The sequence below is a fragment of the Leptosomus discolor genome, chromosome 1, assembly GCF_034619465.1.
Source record: "Leptosomus discolor isolate bLepDis1 chromosome 1, bLepDis1.hap2, whole genome shotgun sequence".
Classification (NCBI taxonomy): Eukaryota; Metazoa; Chordata; class Aves; order Leptosomiformes; family Leptosomidae; genus Leptosomus; species Leptosomus discolor.
In genome coordinates, this window is record NC_141391.1 from 119,640,378 (window position 1) to 119,657,589 (window position 17,212).

Here is a 17,212-nt window from a genome sequence, read left to right on the forward strand (position 1 = left end):
TGGGCAGGGGAAAAAGGTTAATTCTTTTATGCCCTTACTTAAAAGGCTTCCCTATATTTAGAGAACAACCATTTAACTAATTACTTTCATCATCTTAAATTTAAAGGATCAGAGTTCCACAGAAAATGCTAGTGGAATTTGTATTAGAAGAACTGCAGCGTAAAGCTTGAAAACTTGAACTCTGAAGATCTGAAAATCCACCAAGAAACCATATTCAAGTGTTTTCTTTAAAAACATGTAAGAAGGCTTAACTCACTCTTTTCTTTCTGAAGACCCACTAACTCAAAATACTGATGGCTTGAGGCTAAGGAAGGGAGCAAAAGGCAGGCAGAAGTGCACTGAGATTATGTAGCTGGGAAGACCAGGCAGTCTCCCTGCCACGTAGCAGAGTTTAGCACTGCTAAACTCATCCAGCACAGGATGGCTTTTTAGTAAACAGAAGGAAAATCACGCAAAAGCTGTCTTTCTCAGAGGTCATGGTGTATGTATGAAATGCACATACAGCAGTATTTTGCTTGGGATCAGGATTCCCTTTTGAAGCAACTGTGTCTCACTTACCACACTTTCGGTTCATGTTATGGGGTAGTTGTGGAGTGTGAAAACTGGATTCCTTTAGGATAAAACTCAATCAGGCAGTGCGCTCCAAGAGTCCATCCAAAGTTCTCCAACCACTAACGGCCACCAGGTTCACAGCACCAAGCTACAGTTAACCCAGAGTAACCTGTTGAAATACACAGTGCTAGATCCTCAGCCCAAGCTGTTCTGCTGCACACATCTGCTTCTGTTTAACAGTGCTATGTGGTAATGTAGACATAGCCACGAACCCTGCTTCCTTCAGACCAAGGTGCTCTATGTGGTCTGTGTCTTTTGAGCAAGCATTTTCCAGACACAACCATTCTCTGCTATTTCAACCCTATAATGTGGGAGCATGTTGCTAGTGCAATCAATTAACGCTGCTGCATTCTGCTGCAGCTCTGTAGTGGATTGGAATCCATTTACCCACCCAACCGTATCTGTGATGTCAAAGGTTCAAAGCCTATGCATCAGCAGAGAGCTCTAGTTTGCTAGAACACTTTAAGTTTTCTTTTCCCTGACACACAGAAGTGCTGCACTGCATCATGTAATAGCATGAGACCATCTGGCTTGCTAAGTCACAAATCTGTAGAAGAAGTCTTGCACTATGCCCCAAAAGCCTAAGACATGATCCTACCTCAAGGGAATATAGAGTGCAGCCATTTGCATGAGTCTCTCCTAAAACAGACTCTTTCCCAGAAAAATTTTACCTTATGGTCTTGACTTATAATAGGACAGGCTACTTGAATAAAAATGGCGGGGAAGATAAGGTAAGGTGGAGAAAAATACAGTTCCTAGGAATAAGCTGGAGATACCAGTCTGAAGCCTGCCTATTTCTGTTAAGCCTTGGATAATCAACAACAAACTCAACAACATGTCAACCCATTATACAACAGGTCTGGCTTATGGCTAACAGGATATTTAATCAAAGCCATAAACATGCAGAGCGGGGCATGGGAGATACTTTATCCTTTAAAAGTCAGAATGGACAGTCTTGCATATAAATGTTTCTTTAGAATGACAAATTGTACACCTTAATCTATATTTTTCCATGTTTGGAGTCATAAACTGTATTAGGTCACTGTCTTAAGACTAAAATTCTACTTGCTCTCTGCTCTTTTAAATGGAAATTCTCATCTCTCTCTGATTGTTTATCCTCTTGCTGCTCAAAACTCTTCCCCACCTCTCACAGTAGTTTTTGAACTGTAAGGTCATCTCCTCCTCATCTCGATCTTAACAGTTGGACTCCAAATTCTCCTGGTTTTTCTCCTTGCTGAAGCTCCTTTCTAACACCTTTTGCACTTGCTTGATAAAGACAAAATATTTAAAATGGAAACAACAAATCCAATATTCATGAAAATATGTGTTACTTCAAGTGTTGGCAAATGGCCTTTGTTGTGCGGGAAGTCGGATCAGACTACCATAATGGTCTCTCTCCGGCCTTTGAACATGGCAGAAAATGCTTGGTTCTTTCCTACTCACCCATGTAATTAGGAGGCAGAGCATCAATGTGTAGCTTATACATACAGAGAGCTTGGTGTTCAACAGAGGCTGAGTTCCTGCTGTGCTGAATTCAGATATGCCTATGAGAAAACATTATTTTAAGCCACATCAAGAAACAATTTTATTCAAAAAATAACTTTATGAAATCACACTTTGCTTTGAGGTTCAAAACCTATTTCATATATACAGGATTTAAAGTCCTGGAAGGTTCTCCTTTCCTTTAGTAAAAATAATAGCACCACCTTTGAAAGGAAAGGGAAATCTCCTATTAGGCTGATGGTTGTCATGGCATGAAAAATTGCCTTGTCTAACTGAAATCTGATTCAAATGTCTTGAATATAAGCATTCAATGTGGTGCACTCTTAACTACAGGCATGACGAATTTTTTCTACGCAAATTCACCTAAGCAATGTAATTGGGTGCAGATTCAAGAGAAAAAACAAAAGCTGATTACAGCAATGCTCACCTAACTCCACATTAACACGAATCGATTATGTGTATTTCACTGCATTTATATTTCACAATATAAATTTAGGTACGCAGCTGTGGACCAGAACCCAATGATGTTAGACCTTGCAGAAACACAAGAAAAGGAGGACAAGATAGTTATTGCCCTAGAAAGCCCTTTGTACAGTAAATGGTTTGACCTTAAAACAGGCTAACTTATACTCAAGAGTATGCAATTTTACTAGGTATGAAAGTTTTCAGGTGCCACAGCCTTCCATGGGAATACCAAGGCAGCTATCCTTTTGTGCGGAGAAAGCAGAATGGTTTTCGCCAACACTGCAACACATCCAGGCTGTCCTGTGGGCTGCATTGACTTCACTTTGTGCACTGTAGCTTTATCCTGTTCAGTCTTTGATGCGATTACCTAGGCTACAGAATGCCACTCCCCTACCCTGCTTGGATTGCTTGCCTGATTAACCTGAGACAAGATGGAAGATGGAAATCTGTAGCCATTTTGTGGACAGTCAGCACAGTAAGAGAATGAGAGCAAAGAAATACAGCTCAAGAAGTGAGGCAGATAAACCATATCTAAATGCTTCGGTTTTCCCCCACCCCACCACCTTCAACTCTCCTCCATGTCTCTCTTACATGTTCATAAATAAACCTGAAACAAGCTTACCTGGGACTGAGGCTGAACATGTTTCCATATTTTTGCTGGTGTTTCCCTTTTGGCTTAGATTTATTAACAGCCCCTTTGCTGCAAAATTCTTGGGTGAAGGTAAATAAAGCTATAACTCAAAATATTCTGCAGAGCAATCTGCTGCGAAAAAAAGAAGTAGACTTCTGGTAGTAAAGAGTGAATGCACTAATAATGATTTTTATTTTTTTAATTCATATCCAGAATGCACACGAGTTTTAATAAATTTAATGAACAGAAGTCACAAACATGAGAGGATAGAAAAGAGACTACAGAAATTCAGCACCAATAGGAATTTTGCATTAAAATGAAGACTGTTACACCTATAACTACAGTTAGAAAAAAATCCAGTTCGCACATCTCAGTTTAGTCAAAAGAAATAAACACCAACAATAAGCAGCACATCTCTGACCCTCTAGACCTTTCAGATTTCTCTAATTGGTGCCATTTTGTACCAATCAATATATTGCTATTATCTGACAAGTAGGTCTGCTATAATTACAGAAAACAACCTGTACTGCCAAAAATACTACATCACTGAATATTCATATTTGAGTGTAAATACCAATTCAAGCACTGCTTGCATTACATTGGCTTAATCACTACTGGAGGAATCTATTAAAAGTACACCATCAGTCACAGAGATTTCGTTTGGCCAAGTAAATCAGAATCACACGTCATTTCACCTATTTGAAATAAACAAACAAATAATAAAAACTAAATTGACCTGGTCAAAAAACAAACCTTGTGATCAACAAATAAAAGAGCCAGCAGCAAGTCATCTGATCTGCCGTCCCCTTCCAGATCCCATTACTCACCTTTCCTTACACAGCAGATGGAAGGAAAAAAAACAAGAAAAGGTGTTAAAATTTTATGGTCGAGCAAAAGGTCAACCCTTCAGAAAAATTTCTTTCTTGCCAGAACTTCTGAAGCAAGTATTCAGAGGTGTAGTGTGGTGAGTAATGTCACCATCACTGGAAAAACCCCTCAAGACCTCGTGGCCATGTGAATGATGAGGCTACCAGAAGGGCCCTGGACTAGAACAGACATAGGGCAAAACAAAATGGAGATAACGCAATGCCCCAAGATCTGCCAACTCTACCGCTGGCCCCTGCTCCTCTGAAAACAGATAGGGGAGATAAAGAAGAGGAAAAAGGGTTGTGAATTAGCTGCAGTAGTCTCACTGAAAAGAACTCACAGCACTCATAGGCTTTCCCATCACTCCATGCCACTATGCTTTCTGTTTTGAAGCCACTAGTAGGCTGTACATCATTACCTTCTTGATGTTTCTAGTGACAGACCAGGAAAGGCATTCAATATACACATGCTGTAACCAACGGAAGAGCTTTCTTGAATTAATATGTACATGTAATCTTTTCAGGTAATCAACAACGCTCAATAAACACAGAGCTGTTCTTGTCAAGAGCACATTACTTTTGCATTTTATACCACAGGTGTCTCTAGGACTTTACCAAACCACAAATAGAAGACACTGTACTTCATTACGGGATGGTTTTTTGCAACCTAAAAAAAATAAATAAATAAAATAACTGAAGCAGTAAAAGACCATAGAAATGCCATGGATTTGTACAGAAATTGTTGTGAAAACCTATGGAATTTTTTAGATAGAATTTGTTTTAAAATTGTGTTAAAAGTATCCTGAAGAAATTAATGTCTCAGATAACATTTTTATTAAACACTATAGCATGGTCGAATTTAAGATTGGAACTTTTCCATTAATAATACTGCTCCAGAAGACTTACTTGCAGTTGTCCTAGACCATATGCATGCCATATGCAATATTATATATGTTTTTTACTTATATATTTTATATATAATATATATTACAATTTTGTATCTTATATACCACAAAATCATCTACATATTTCTATTCCCATATTTTGGGCTGTTTTACAACACACCAACAACTACCAGTTTGCAAACAGCTTTACAACAGAAAACAAACTATTACCTACAGTAGCTGAAACAGGATTGAATAGTCATAAATTTTGGCTGATTCAAAGAACACTAAAAAAAAAAAAAAGGAATCCCTATTCTATGAAAAGCTACAGCAGTTTGAGGTTCCAGTCTGTGATACAGATTGATATCCAGAGACCAGCAGGAAGGCGGAAAGGAGGTAAGAGAGATGAACGCTATCACCAGTGGTAAAGAACAAACAGCAACAGTAAAGCACTGAATTTTATCTGAAGAAATGAATCAAACCCTCTTAAATAGTAATGAAAAAAATACAGAAATACAATACTAGAACTTAAGCGAAGTCATTTATAAGAGAATATTTGTAGCATATTTCCAACCTACTGCAGTAGGAAAATTCATTAATAATATTAGTGGCATTTATGTGATACATTTTATTCCTGTGCAGTGTTTGTCTAATATAATAAAATCAGGACCAGCTGAATATAATATAAGTTTTAAAGTGTTACACCTGAAACTGATCATGCATGTTAGGAGGAAAAAAAAAGAAGGAAAAAAAAAAAAGGCAAACAGATCATTTTTAATGCATGTAATACCATATGTTAATATTGACACTCAGCTGCACTAATATAGGAGGTTACTGCTACTGAATTAGCAATGCTCACAAATTAACAGCCCTAGAAGACCCACAGATTACACAGGCATCTTCTACATAAATATCTTTTAAAAATTCTTGTTTCTATTCAGGTCAAGGCCATGACATTCTAATTTCATTTGAACAATTCAAATCCCATTCTCCGAGGAAGACAATGTTGGAGAAGTATGACTGATAGAATAGGGATTTGCTTTATTCTCTGAAATTGAAGTGAAAATTACTTTTGTGTCACTACATTTTAATACAGTCTTCCATGAATATAGATACCAGTATACATATATCTATCTACCTATATAGACGCAACTTATCACCATCCTAGACACTAAAAGTCAAGCAAGTCTTATTTACAGCTCTGGGAATTCAAACGGGACTAGACAGAAAACTTGCATTTTTGTTTGCAAGCACTGCATAAACTATGTACAGCAGCAGTTTTCACCAAGCAGAAAGTACGCGAGTCTCTTCTACTCTGAGAATAGAGCCAAAAAATGTTAGGTAGGATAGGACTGGGCTTGTCTACAGTGTAAGTTAGAGAGAACTCTATGTTTAAAAAGGGAAGTCAGTAGCTTGTTAATTGTAGTCTTATGTCTCTCTTCCCTTCTTTGATCCCTGTTTTCCAGGTTCCTACTTTTTGCATACGACCATCCCAGCCACCTTTTGAATAGTCAGACAAACCCCTAGTAGCTACAAGTAAGTTCATGTCTTCAGAAAGCTTATGTTTGTGGGGGAAACAACGGGACGCTTCTCCCTTTCCTCTGAGAAAGTGACCTTCAGAGGGTTTTTTTTTGCTCAAAGCACATGGCTTACTTGATTAGGCTTCCATCTAGGGGTTATAGTCCTAAACCAATTGCTAATCCAAGATAATGTGAAAGCCTGGATCTTGCAAGAGCAAACTTCCAGAAGGCCTTTCCCTCTGAAAGGATGAGGCAGATTCCTAGCTTGTCTTGGCTACCACTGCTCTGCTGAAATGGTGAGAATTTACACCAGTGGAGCATCTGTCCCCAGAGAAAATTTCTACCTATTAAGGATTTGCTCCAGAGTTTTGCTGCCTTGTCACAGTCCCAGTGGCTACAATCCCAGGAAGGCTTGTCTCCCTTAACATACAAACAAGCTCTGTATTTTCCACCATTTTTCAAGCACGGCGTTTATGCCATCTCCTTTGTAACAGGGAAACTGCAGCAGACTTGTTTATATTTGCATCAGACACAAGGGTCTTAAGATAATTTCTTAAGAAATCCTTTTATAAACCTGCAAGCATATGTGACAACACTGATAGGGGAAATATGGCATACAAAGTACAATGGGTCTGTAGGGAAAGACTGCAGAGCAAAGGACCTCCTGACATAGACAGGAGAGAATGTTTTCAGTCTGTAGATTTGGAACAACAGGGACTGTTACAAGGTAAGAGCAGTTAGGAAGTCTAAGTCTAACATATGTATTGACATCCTTTAGTAAAGTAGGTTTGAGAGATAAATGTGTTATGATAATGGTCCTGGGAAATAGCTAGGAGTTGAAATGAGCTGACAGGCCTGTATGCAGGGCTCAACAGGCTCATCCTTCTTGGAAATACAGAAGTGAAACTAAGAGAGATTAGATCTGACTCTATATCCAAATGTGGCAACAGCCAAGTCAGCTCTTCTACAGTAGAGGTTGCAATAGCTTAGATCCAATATAAATTAAGCCAATGAACTGATGCCTAAGTTCACTTTTAATGCAGTCTACATGCATTCTTGAAAGAAAACAACCGCTTCACTTTTACTGTTTTCCCACCCCCAATAAGCTTACTAGGCTAGCATTTCATTATAGACTGCATTTCAGTGTGAGCGTGATCAGACCTTTTGTTGTGATCACAAGCTCAATGTGCTGCAGAGCAGTAAGAAGCAGCAGCAAAGGGTGCAAGGTGACTCAGGGTGGCTGAGCTTCCCTGTGAGCTCACTCCAGGGAGAGCAGTGGAGGTGCCATGGAGGAGCGAGTGCCCATTCTGCTGAGCTACACTTCACTTGGCAGTCAAGCATGAGGAGAAATTTGCTAACCAAAGGGTTGGGGCTTTTCTTGTGGATCTTGCATTCTTTCGAAGGTGAAAACTTTTTGTGCGCCTATATGGGCTTAGCTGCACCCAGGCCTAAACTTTCTTCTTTTTGGGGAGTGGGCTATCAAGGGTCCAAATACATTTTGTAGCCTGAATGCAGACATCAACTGGACTCTGAAATATTCTTAGCGCAAGCAATGGTTTGCAGTCTGAAATTGTCTTTATTACATCAACATGAGGTATTTGCATGCTGTCCTGTCTTCCTGAAAGTATCTTCTTTGCAACACCCTGTCACACAATTTGAGTTAAACACATACATACAGGCTGTTGGAGATGAGCTGGCCTGATGGCATTTCTACATTCTGCCTGCACCACTATTGCTATTGCAAAAATTTCACATCCATTCATGCATGGTCCTGCTTTATTCATCATAACAATGATCAATTACATAGCGTAAACAGTTGCAGGTACTCCAACAAAACTTTACATGTTCTTTTCCGAAACAAGTCTACACAATGTTTGCATTAAAATGCCCTACGGCAGATCAAATGCACTTTCCCATTCACCATCAGCAATATCAGTTGTGTACCTGAAGTAGCCAAGATAGCAGGAAGAACAACTGCCTTATAGAACTAACTGAAACTCTGTCCATTTTGAGCTTTAAGTTAACATTTTCAAAGTGCTGAAATGATTTTGAAATCCTAAGTCTCCAGGGAAGTGAATATGACTTTGACACATAGGTCACTTAGCCACTGTTAACCTTACTCCATTTCAGACAGACTAAAGGTATCATGTAAAGAGTGAAAGAGTTCTCATTTTCCTTTTACTGTAGGATTCAACAGACGATGTGCTTTCTCAGAAAGCTTTCTATATTCTCGTTTTATAGCCCATTTCAGAAATAGCAATTTCACCACCTTCTGTAACACAAAAAAGAAGAAACTTTGGAAAGCTTAAGATTTTTAAGACATTTCTCCCTAGTACAGGGGTTTTTTCTTCCTTCCAAATGCTCTGCTTATTCAAAATATATATAAAAAATCAATAATCCATTAGGTTCAATAAAACAGACAAAACAAAACACACCCCAATGCATTTAATCAGCTTTCACTTCCTTATCACTGATCCCATGAACCTAATCACACTCTAGCTATTTAAAAGTATCTTTCAGGCAGGGGAGTCTAAACTGAAAGGCTCTGCGTATGTGTATACATGTGCATAGCGGGAAGCATTTTTAATTTTTTTAAAATATTTTATGGACCGTTTTTCATAGAAACACAGATACTCCCTTCTGGCATCAAATAAAGCCTATAGAGTCCAATCTAGTCCAACCTGAGATCTCTGCAAAGAGTCACTGTGTCCTGGTTTGGGCTAAATCAGAACTAATTCTGTTTTAGTGCTCTAACTGTTCAGTTAAGTCTCCTCTAACTAACGTCACTTTCTGAAATAGCAGCACGTTATTTCCAGACAGTGACTGCTTCTCGCAGTGATAAAGCCTGAAGTTTATAGTTCGTACCAAGGAATGGGATGCAGAGAGGCCCTTGCTTATACTTGTTCTTATGGCGACCAAGGTCACTGCTAAATCTTGTACTCCCTGTTGGGGTGCCGGGAGTGAAAAGGGTCACACCTGCAGGGAGGAGCAAACCGGACAGGTGACCCAAACCTGACCAACAGAGTATTCCATCCCATAGACGTCATATTCAGTATAAAAGCTGAGAGATCACGAGGGTCTCGCTCTCTTGCTCTCTTCTTCGATGGCCGACATCTGAGGAGGACTCTGTCTGTTCTTCTGTCGTCGATCCCCATCCGTGCATCCCTGAATCCAGTGCCTGAGTCCAGCTCCTGCATCCCGTCCCTCTCTGCTGCTGAGTCCAGCCTGGGACTGCCCCAGTGCCAGCTCTGCAGCGTGGTGGTGACGTATTGTCAGCAGGGTGGGGGGAGTTGGGTTCGGTAATGGTTTTGTATATATTTGTACATATTGTATATATTTCATTATTTCCTTATTCTTATTATCTTTTCTTTTATTGTTAGTTTCATTACAGCTGTTTTAGTTTTCTTTTTCAAACCGTAAAGTCTCTCTCTCTTGTTCTCTTTCCTTTTCCCTTTTTGGAGGGGACAGGGGTTAGTAGAGAGCATCTGTCATTCATTAGTGGCCAGCCCAGCCTCAAACCGTGACACACTGTCAAACACTTCAGAGGAAAATGTGGATTCATTCAGCAGAGCTGGCAACGAGCAACTCTGCCATGTCATCTTCCATATAGTTCTTCAAGAGTCTGCCCAGTGCATGAGGTTAAAACAACTCGTCCAAAATTGGTCACCAGTAATGATAATTCTGTCCGTTCCAAGTCACAGCTTATTACACCTTCATTTTCAGAAATATCTTGTGAAAAAGGGCTTCCAGTTGAAACACATATATTGCATTTCAACTTCTTGAACTTGGAGTTTCCCAAGTTTTAATGATAAAGACCTTGCTGCTTGCATAGTATGAGAAGCTCCATATCTACAAATTTATGTAAATCAGACCATAGAAAGGGGACAAACCCAGCAGTTCAGAGTTCTTTTCTGTTCTTAACATTCTGTTTTTCACTTTAAGCCAGTGATTTGAGTTTTCTGTCACTTGAGAACGCCTGGAAATAATTGATGAATTGATATTCCAGTCATTACAATAATGATTTTCTTTTTTTTTCCTACTTATTCTTCCAAGTAGCTGGTGCACTCTAGAGTATTTTGGTTCCAGCATGACAAACTTGGGGCTCAAAATCCATCTTACACATCTTTTTCTGTTTACCAGTATGTGTAATACTCATTCCAATCATAGCGCCTGTGTACTTCTCTAACTACAGGAATTAAATCTAGCATATATCTGAAAATTATATTTTTCTCTTTAGCTCAACAAATCTCTTCTCCTGTTTCTTCTCAGACATCCCTTCTTGTCAGAACTAGTATCTATTTCCCCCTTCTAAAAAACCACTTCTGCAAATCAACTCCAAAAGCCACAAAACGTTGCGTTCTTTTGAGCAGCGGAGTAGCCTTCAGAGAGTGAACTTTGATAATGCCCCCTTTTGATATCCTCTGCCTTTGCAACCCCACAACTCTAAATGGTTTTCCAAAACACTTTTGCATCGGGAGCCAATTTGTATGATGCAACTTCAAGAAAAATAAAACACGCCCTTTGTGTTTCTTGGGTCAAGAACCAATAATTTAACAAAGCAGCAGCATATCTCAGACTAAAGCAAAGATGAGTCTAGAAATTAGAGCATTTTGTATTCTGCAAAAAGAAAATGTAAGGGAGACAGGCTTTTTGTCAGAAGCCCAGGCATTTATGTTTTTTTTTTTTTTTTGTCTAAGAAAGAATATTCTATATCTTTTTTGTTTAACAACTTTCACTTACTTTAATCTTTGACATCTCTGGAGTCCACAGTATACTCTCTATGCCACTGTGACATCTGCTAGGGAGGGCAGAAATAATTTTCTGGCTACTGACAGCTGCTGTGGGTTGCAAGACTGTCTTTTAAGAGGGGACACAGGAAGAAAATTTATGGCAAAAAGCTTTCCTCATCCCCATCCTCTGCTATTAAAGCATTGTACATTCTCAGCAAAAATAATGAATCCTCTCATTAAAGAGTAGCCTCATAATTAAAAAAAATAAATTCCCAGGTTAGTCAGCTTCTGGAAATTGGTGGAGTCAGTCAGACCTTCACAAAGTAAACAAACGCTACTGGGCCAAGCTTGGCTTTTGTTGCTGTCAGATCTGTGTGGCTCACACGTCTTTGTCAATTTATCCTCACATCAGTTCCACAAGCGTAACACATAATTCTTAGTGGACAGATGGAAAAATGAGACTTGGAGACTATGAGGACAAAAAAGCAAGTGTGCTTCAGTAAGTCTTAACTCTGTTTCAGATAAGTCAATAGGAATTTTTGATTCGATAGCAGAGTTAGGCCTACACTAAGTGCTTCTAAAAATCACATCAGAAGCCAATTGTCCAAATGAAATCAACAGAAAAACTAGGAATTAAACTCTGAACTCCTGAACTTCAGGCTAGAGCTATAGCCACACACCATCCTCTCCACAAAGCCATAATGGTGGTTTACAGGTGCTTTACAACGAATGGTGTTATGGTGCACAGTTCAGCACTTGAGGCATAGCTCTACATGAAACTGTTTTCAGCACTTTGTGTTCTCAGCACTTGATTTCAAGTACTGCATTCTTTTGAGAACCACAGGAACACAAATACCAGCCTAAGAGTTCAAGTCAACTTTGTAGCTATAATTTAAAAAATAAAATTCTACTTAAATATTTAAAAAACCCAAGCAAACCTCTGAAAATAACAGGAGGGTGAAAACCAGCCAACCAAAACCAGCGAATTCATCTGTGTCTTGGATAACCACTGTTTTCCAAGAGTGGCTGTAAGGGACTGGATGTGAGTGGACTGCCCGTATGTTTAAATGATGCTAATGTCCTTCACAATGGTGGTGTTTGTCTGTTCAATTCCTATGCCACCCCAACTCATCACAGCTACTTAAATCAACACGCTCATAAAGAGACACTCTTCAATGTCATGGTGCTAATTGAATACAAGTGTACTTCAACAAGCTGGATCCACTCTTGCATATATCCAGTCGAGGAAAGAGTTCGTAAGTCTTTCCATAATCCAGTTCCAAGACCTGTGACTGCACAAGCACTAAGAGGAAGAGTGTATTGTACAGTAAGGCTCGGTGATCCGTCACCTGCAGTGCAGTCAGCTGAACTATTTAGTCTCTACTAGTATATAACTCACAACTACATTCTAAGAGTTTTAAAATGCAAACTTCCCATTTGAGTCCTCTACAAACCCTGTTCTCTCGTTAAGCTGGGAATGTGACTGCTCTCCAGCATAGATCAATGTGAAGGAAGGAAGCTTCTCGAGCAAAGACATCAGCCTGTCAAGCAATTTCTTTTCCAGTACGCACATGCCGAATGCTGCTATGAATCCAGATGTTCCAATGCATCACCAACAGGGTTTACAGCTGCAAAGATATGGCCAATACATTGAACATTTTCTTTAAATAGGGTCAAGGATGATGGGTTCTGGAGGAAACAGACACCTTACCACTCTTTAAAATGCTTCTCAATAAGAACACTACTAAAATATCCAAAAAATCAAATTTTTTTTTCTTTTTTTTTTTTTGGTTTGTACCTTGCTAATTGAGTGAGTCACCACACAAAACAGATGCTTTCTAAAAGGGACCTTCCTTAGCCTGTGGTGCTGCAGACTGCTGTGTAATGTACTAACCCACTGATCCATGCTGCCCTCAATTTTCTTTGATGCTTCCTATTTTTCAAATGCTGAATCACGATGTTAACCTTGCAAGTGTAACATCTATTTCTAATGGAGTTACCTCCTGCAATTTATTTGGACAAATTTTCCAAAGACAGTACTTTACACGTGGAGACCTTCTATATGCATACCATGCTTAAAATAAATAAATAGGTAGATGATAAATAAATGTCGACCTTTAAATCTCGTTTTGAAGACAGATCGCGTTATCTCATCAGCTGGAGACTACATCAATGGTTGTGACTTAGCCGCTTTATAAAACATTCTCCAAACCTCAGATGAGAAGCATGTTATACACGAAAAATAGTGTGTGCAGGAAATATACATTGTATATCTACAAAATGGGCCATATCCCACTGCCGTTAAAATTGATGGGAGTTTTGCCATTCACTTCAATGGGATCAGCAGCAGTATATAAAGATGAATTGGCTATAAGCACACACACTGGCGCTTTATGGGCGTGACAATATAAAAGCCCTGTGTGAAGTAATGAAATGAATTACAACATTGCTGGCTGTGTCAATCTTCCTTCTCCTACCTTCAGTTGCTGTATCAGGAACATTAAACATTTCCCTGGTTAGTCATAGAATCATAAAAATTACGGATGAAAAAGTACTATTAAGTCTACTTCCTGCCAACACAAAATTATTCCTCCCTGTACCTTTTCTAATCCTCTGTGCAGTCTAGTTTTACACCACTCAAACATTCTGGCATCTCCTCCTCCCTGTAAAGAATTATTCCGTCAGCTACTTAATCACACACTCAGCCAAGCTAGATTTTTCCTAGAAAATAAATCAACAAAGCAAAAATACCCTACCAAAACCCACATGATATATTGCTCTGAATTTCTTCTTACAATCTTATTTCACTTTGAGACAATTAGAAAAATACTTTTTGAGAACTTTATCAGTTACGTATTTCCCTGCATTTCACAGACCACCACATCCAAATGCAGGCAGCAGTAGCTGCTCATTCGTCACTGGCATGATGGTGAACACCAGAAGCAGGCAGGGAAGTGAACTGATCATTTAGTTCTCTGAATTTTGAGTAACATAATTCCAGAATTGTGTTCCAGTGGAAACAAGAAACCTAAAATCCTTGAGGTAAAGTTTCAGCAGTTTATGGCAGGCACATTGGAGACTTATCAAAGCAGGGAACTGGAACTCCTGGTGATACAGGAGACCTTTTTCAAGAATATGCTCAGAAAGCACACACAATGCCTTGACGCAGGCAGTCCTTATTTTGTCAGACAGATCGAATGAGGAGTTTGGGGCCAGAGCTGTTTCTCGGCAAAACCTAAGGAAATGTTCAGTCTAGAAACCACCATTTAATTTTCAGTAATACACGCATGCTTGTCTTACGGTTCTCAATAAGGCTGAAATCATTAAAAAAAATGAAGCTATCATTCTGTGGTTTCTTTCATGTTGCTCCTTGCCCATCCATTCCCTACCGCCTTATCAGACTTCTGGGCTTTACCCTGTTTTACTTAGAGCAGAGAGCATCAGCCTCCTTCCTCTTCTAGGGTAGGATGTTTAATAAGCACTGGGTATGTTAAAAAAAAGGGGAAAAGTGCATCTAAAATATATGCTATGTTTTCATGCACCTTCAAATCAAGGGACCTTGAGCAAGTTAAGGTGCTACAACAACATCTATGCAGAGACGGAAGTTTTGCCTTGTTAATCTGTGCCATACTAAAGTGCATCAAAACATGGTTTGAAAGCTGTTCATTCACAGATGCTCTCTGAAGCAAGACGTGTGCCTCTACAGAGCTCCCCCATAGCAAAGAAAGTCACTTGGTACAAAGGGAGAATCAGGAGGAGTCCTGTGAGGGCCCACACCTGACACAGGTGCTGCCGTACAAGCACTACACCAGAGTTGCATGGGTGACTGAGACACAGCAACAGTTAACCCGAATCTCTTTTGGACCGCTGTGAGCGCTACTGTGATGCTGCATGTAAATGAGCCTCTTGCCTATTTTGACTGCTTTATTTGATTAGCCTTGTCAGAAGTAAGGTCAGGCCAAACTGTTATGGTCATTAAAGATGAAAGCCACACATCAGGGAAGCATCATTCTGTAAAGAACAAGGTGAGAATGGTACCAGCTGAAGTGCTAACCTCATTCAAAGTTGGGTAGCTGTACTGCCTTCTCGTGCTTCTATATTCTTTAACAAAAGACAGTTCTGCAACAACTTTTGGAGCACTTCTTACCGTAAAATTGGTTATTACCTGGGGTTTTAGGGTTGTTGATCTCTTTCCTTTTCCCCTGTGACCGTTACATCCCCATGACACACTAGTAAGTGACCACAGTACTGCCATGTCCGTACTGCCATGCTGTCACAAAGTGAAACAGCAGGGAAGCATTCATGTAAGTGACCACCTTAAACACAGCTATAGGGGGTGGAAATTCTTCAGTGAAATACAAAGACTGGCATGAAACCCAGGTTTATGTTCCATTCCTTTCTCTCAAGAGTAGTTGTGACTTTTTGATTGAGGCGCTTTATTTTGGCACCTGAAACACATTTTTTAAATGGAGCCATGGGAGCTCTATGATGCTTGCCGCTGTTGAAAACTGTGTACAACTACTAAGAAAATAAAACCTTTCAAGGCCATTATGCCTTGACCTCAAATCTTAGGAGGCAGCCAATGAATGCATTTTCTGACAAATGTTTCATGATTGCTATGATCGGTCTTATAAAAGCCTATCTTTAGTAAAAAAAAATCACGTGGTGGGGACACAGCAGCACCATCTAAAAGCTAAGACTAGTGACTGCATATGCCCTGTGCTCTCAGATCCAAGTTTGACAAACTGAGAACTTAAAAGTTTCATTTTTACCCAAGTTTCTACCTGGAAGTTAAGAGACTACACCAATTTGTGCTGCTCAAGTTTCCCCTGGAAGAGTCTCATTTATAGCCAATACTGCATAAAGTGAAATCAGCTTACCAGCAGGCCATATTCTACGACAGAACAGACTATTTAAGTCCGATCAGGCTCTCAAAGTTTGCTCCCACCAAATCGATTTTTCTGATAGGAACACTGCACTGATACAGCCATTCATATCACAAGACACAGGTGGCCATGCTCTGTTTAAGTGCTGTTTAAGTGCTTATAGCTGATTTAAATACCCTGCAAATTTAAAGTAAGCCCCCAGCAGTATTCATGATTGATGTATTCATGATTGATGTTGTCAAAAGCCATTTTTCTAACATAGCCAAATGAAGTAACGGGCTCCTCCCAGCTCAGCCCAGGTAAGAGTGGCTCACGCTCTCTCCCAAAGGAACCACCCACCGCCTCTTCCCACCGCCCAGACACCCACAGACCTTTTGCTGCTCTTCCATGCTAAAAGCCATGGCATCTCTTCCCCAGTATTTCACATTTTTCTCCCACTGCTGTATTCTCGATCTTTTCATTTTACCACTTGTTGACTGCGCTTCATCTTCTCTTTGTGCATCTTAATAAGAAAGCCAAGAGTTCGTTAGTCCCCTAGTCAAGTGTAACAGTCCACAGCTATTTGTGTGTAATCTGTTTTTCCACTTTATTCCACAGTGGAGAATGCTTTCGACAAGCCATAACTGAATTGTGTCAGATGTCACTGAATAAAGGGTAAAATTTGGCAAATACTGAAGTTACCTTTCTAGAAGGCCTTCATTTCTTATTGTGCCAACCCCCACCCCCCAAAACTAAAAGGGAAATTACTTTTTGTATGTTTGAAAAGGGAAAGGCAGAAAACCATGACAGTATTTGAGCTCCAGTTATCTCTGCTGCCTCTGAGGTACACCGGCACTGATGTGTACTATGCATAATACGATTGTGAGTAGTCGGACAAACACTGTCTTAATTGCCTTCATCAGAGATCATGCAGATTTCTGTGGTTACTCCACAGTCTAACAAAAATGGTCATTTTCTTGTCCTCAGCTTGCTCACCTGCTTTTTTCCTAGGGCTGCAAGTTAGAAAGCCCGACACTTGTTTGCTACCTCATTTCCATCGGAGCTGCTTGTGAAAGAGGAGGCAGGACATAGTAGAGGAATTAAATTACAATTACCTGAGAAAAAAGTGTAAAAAG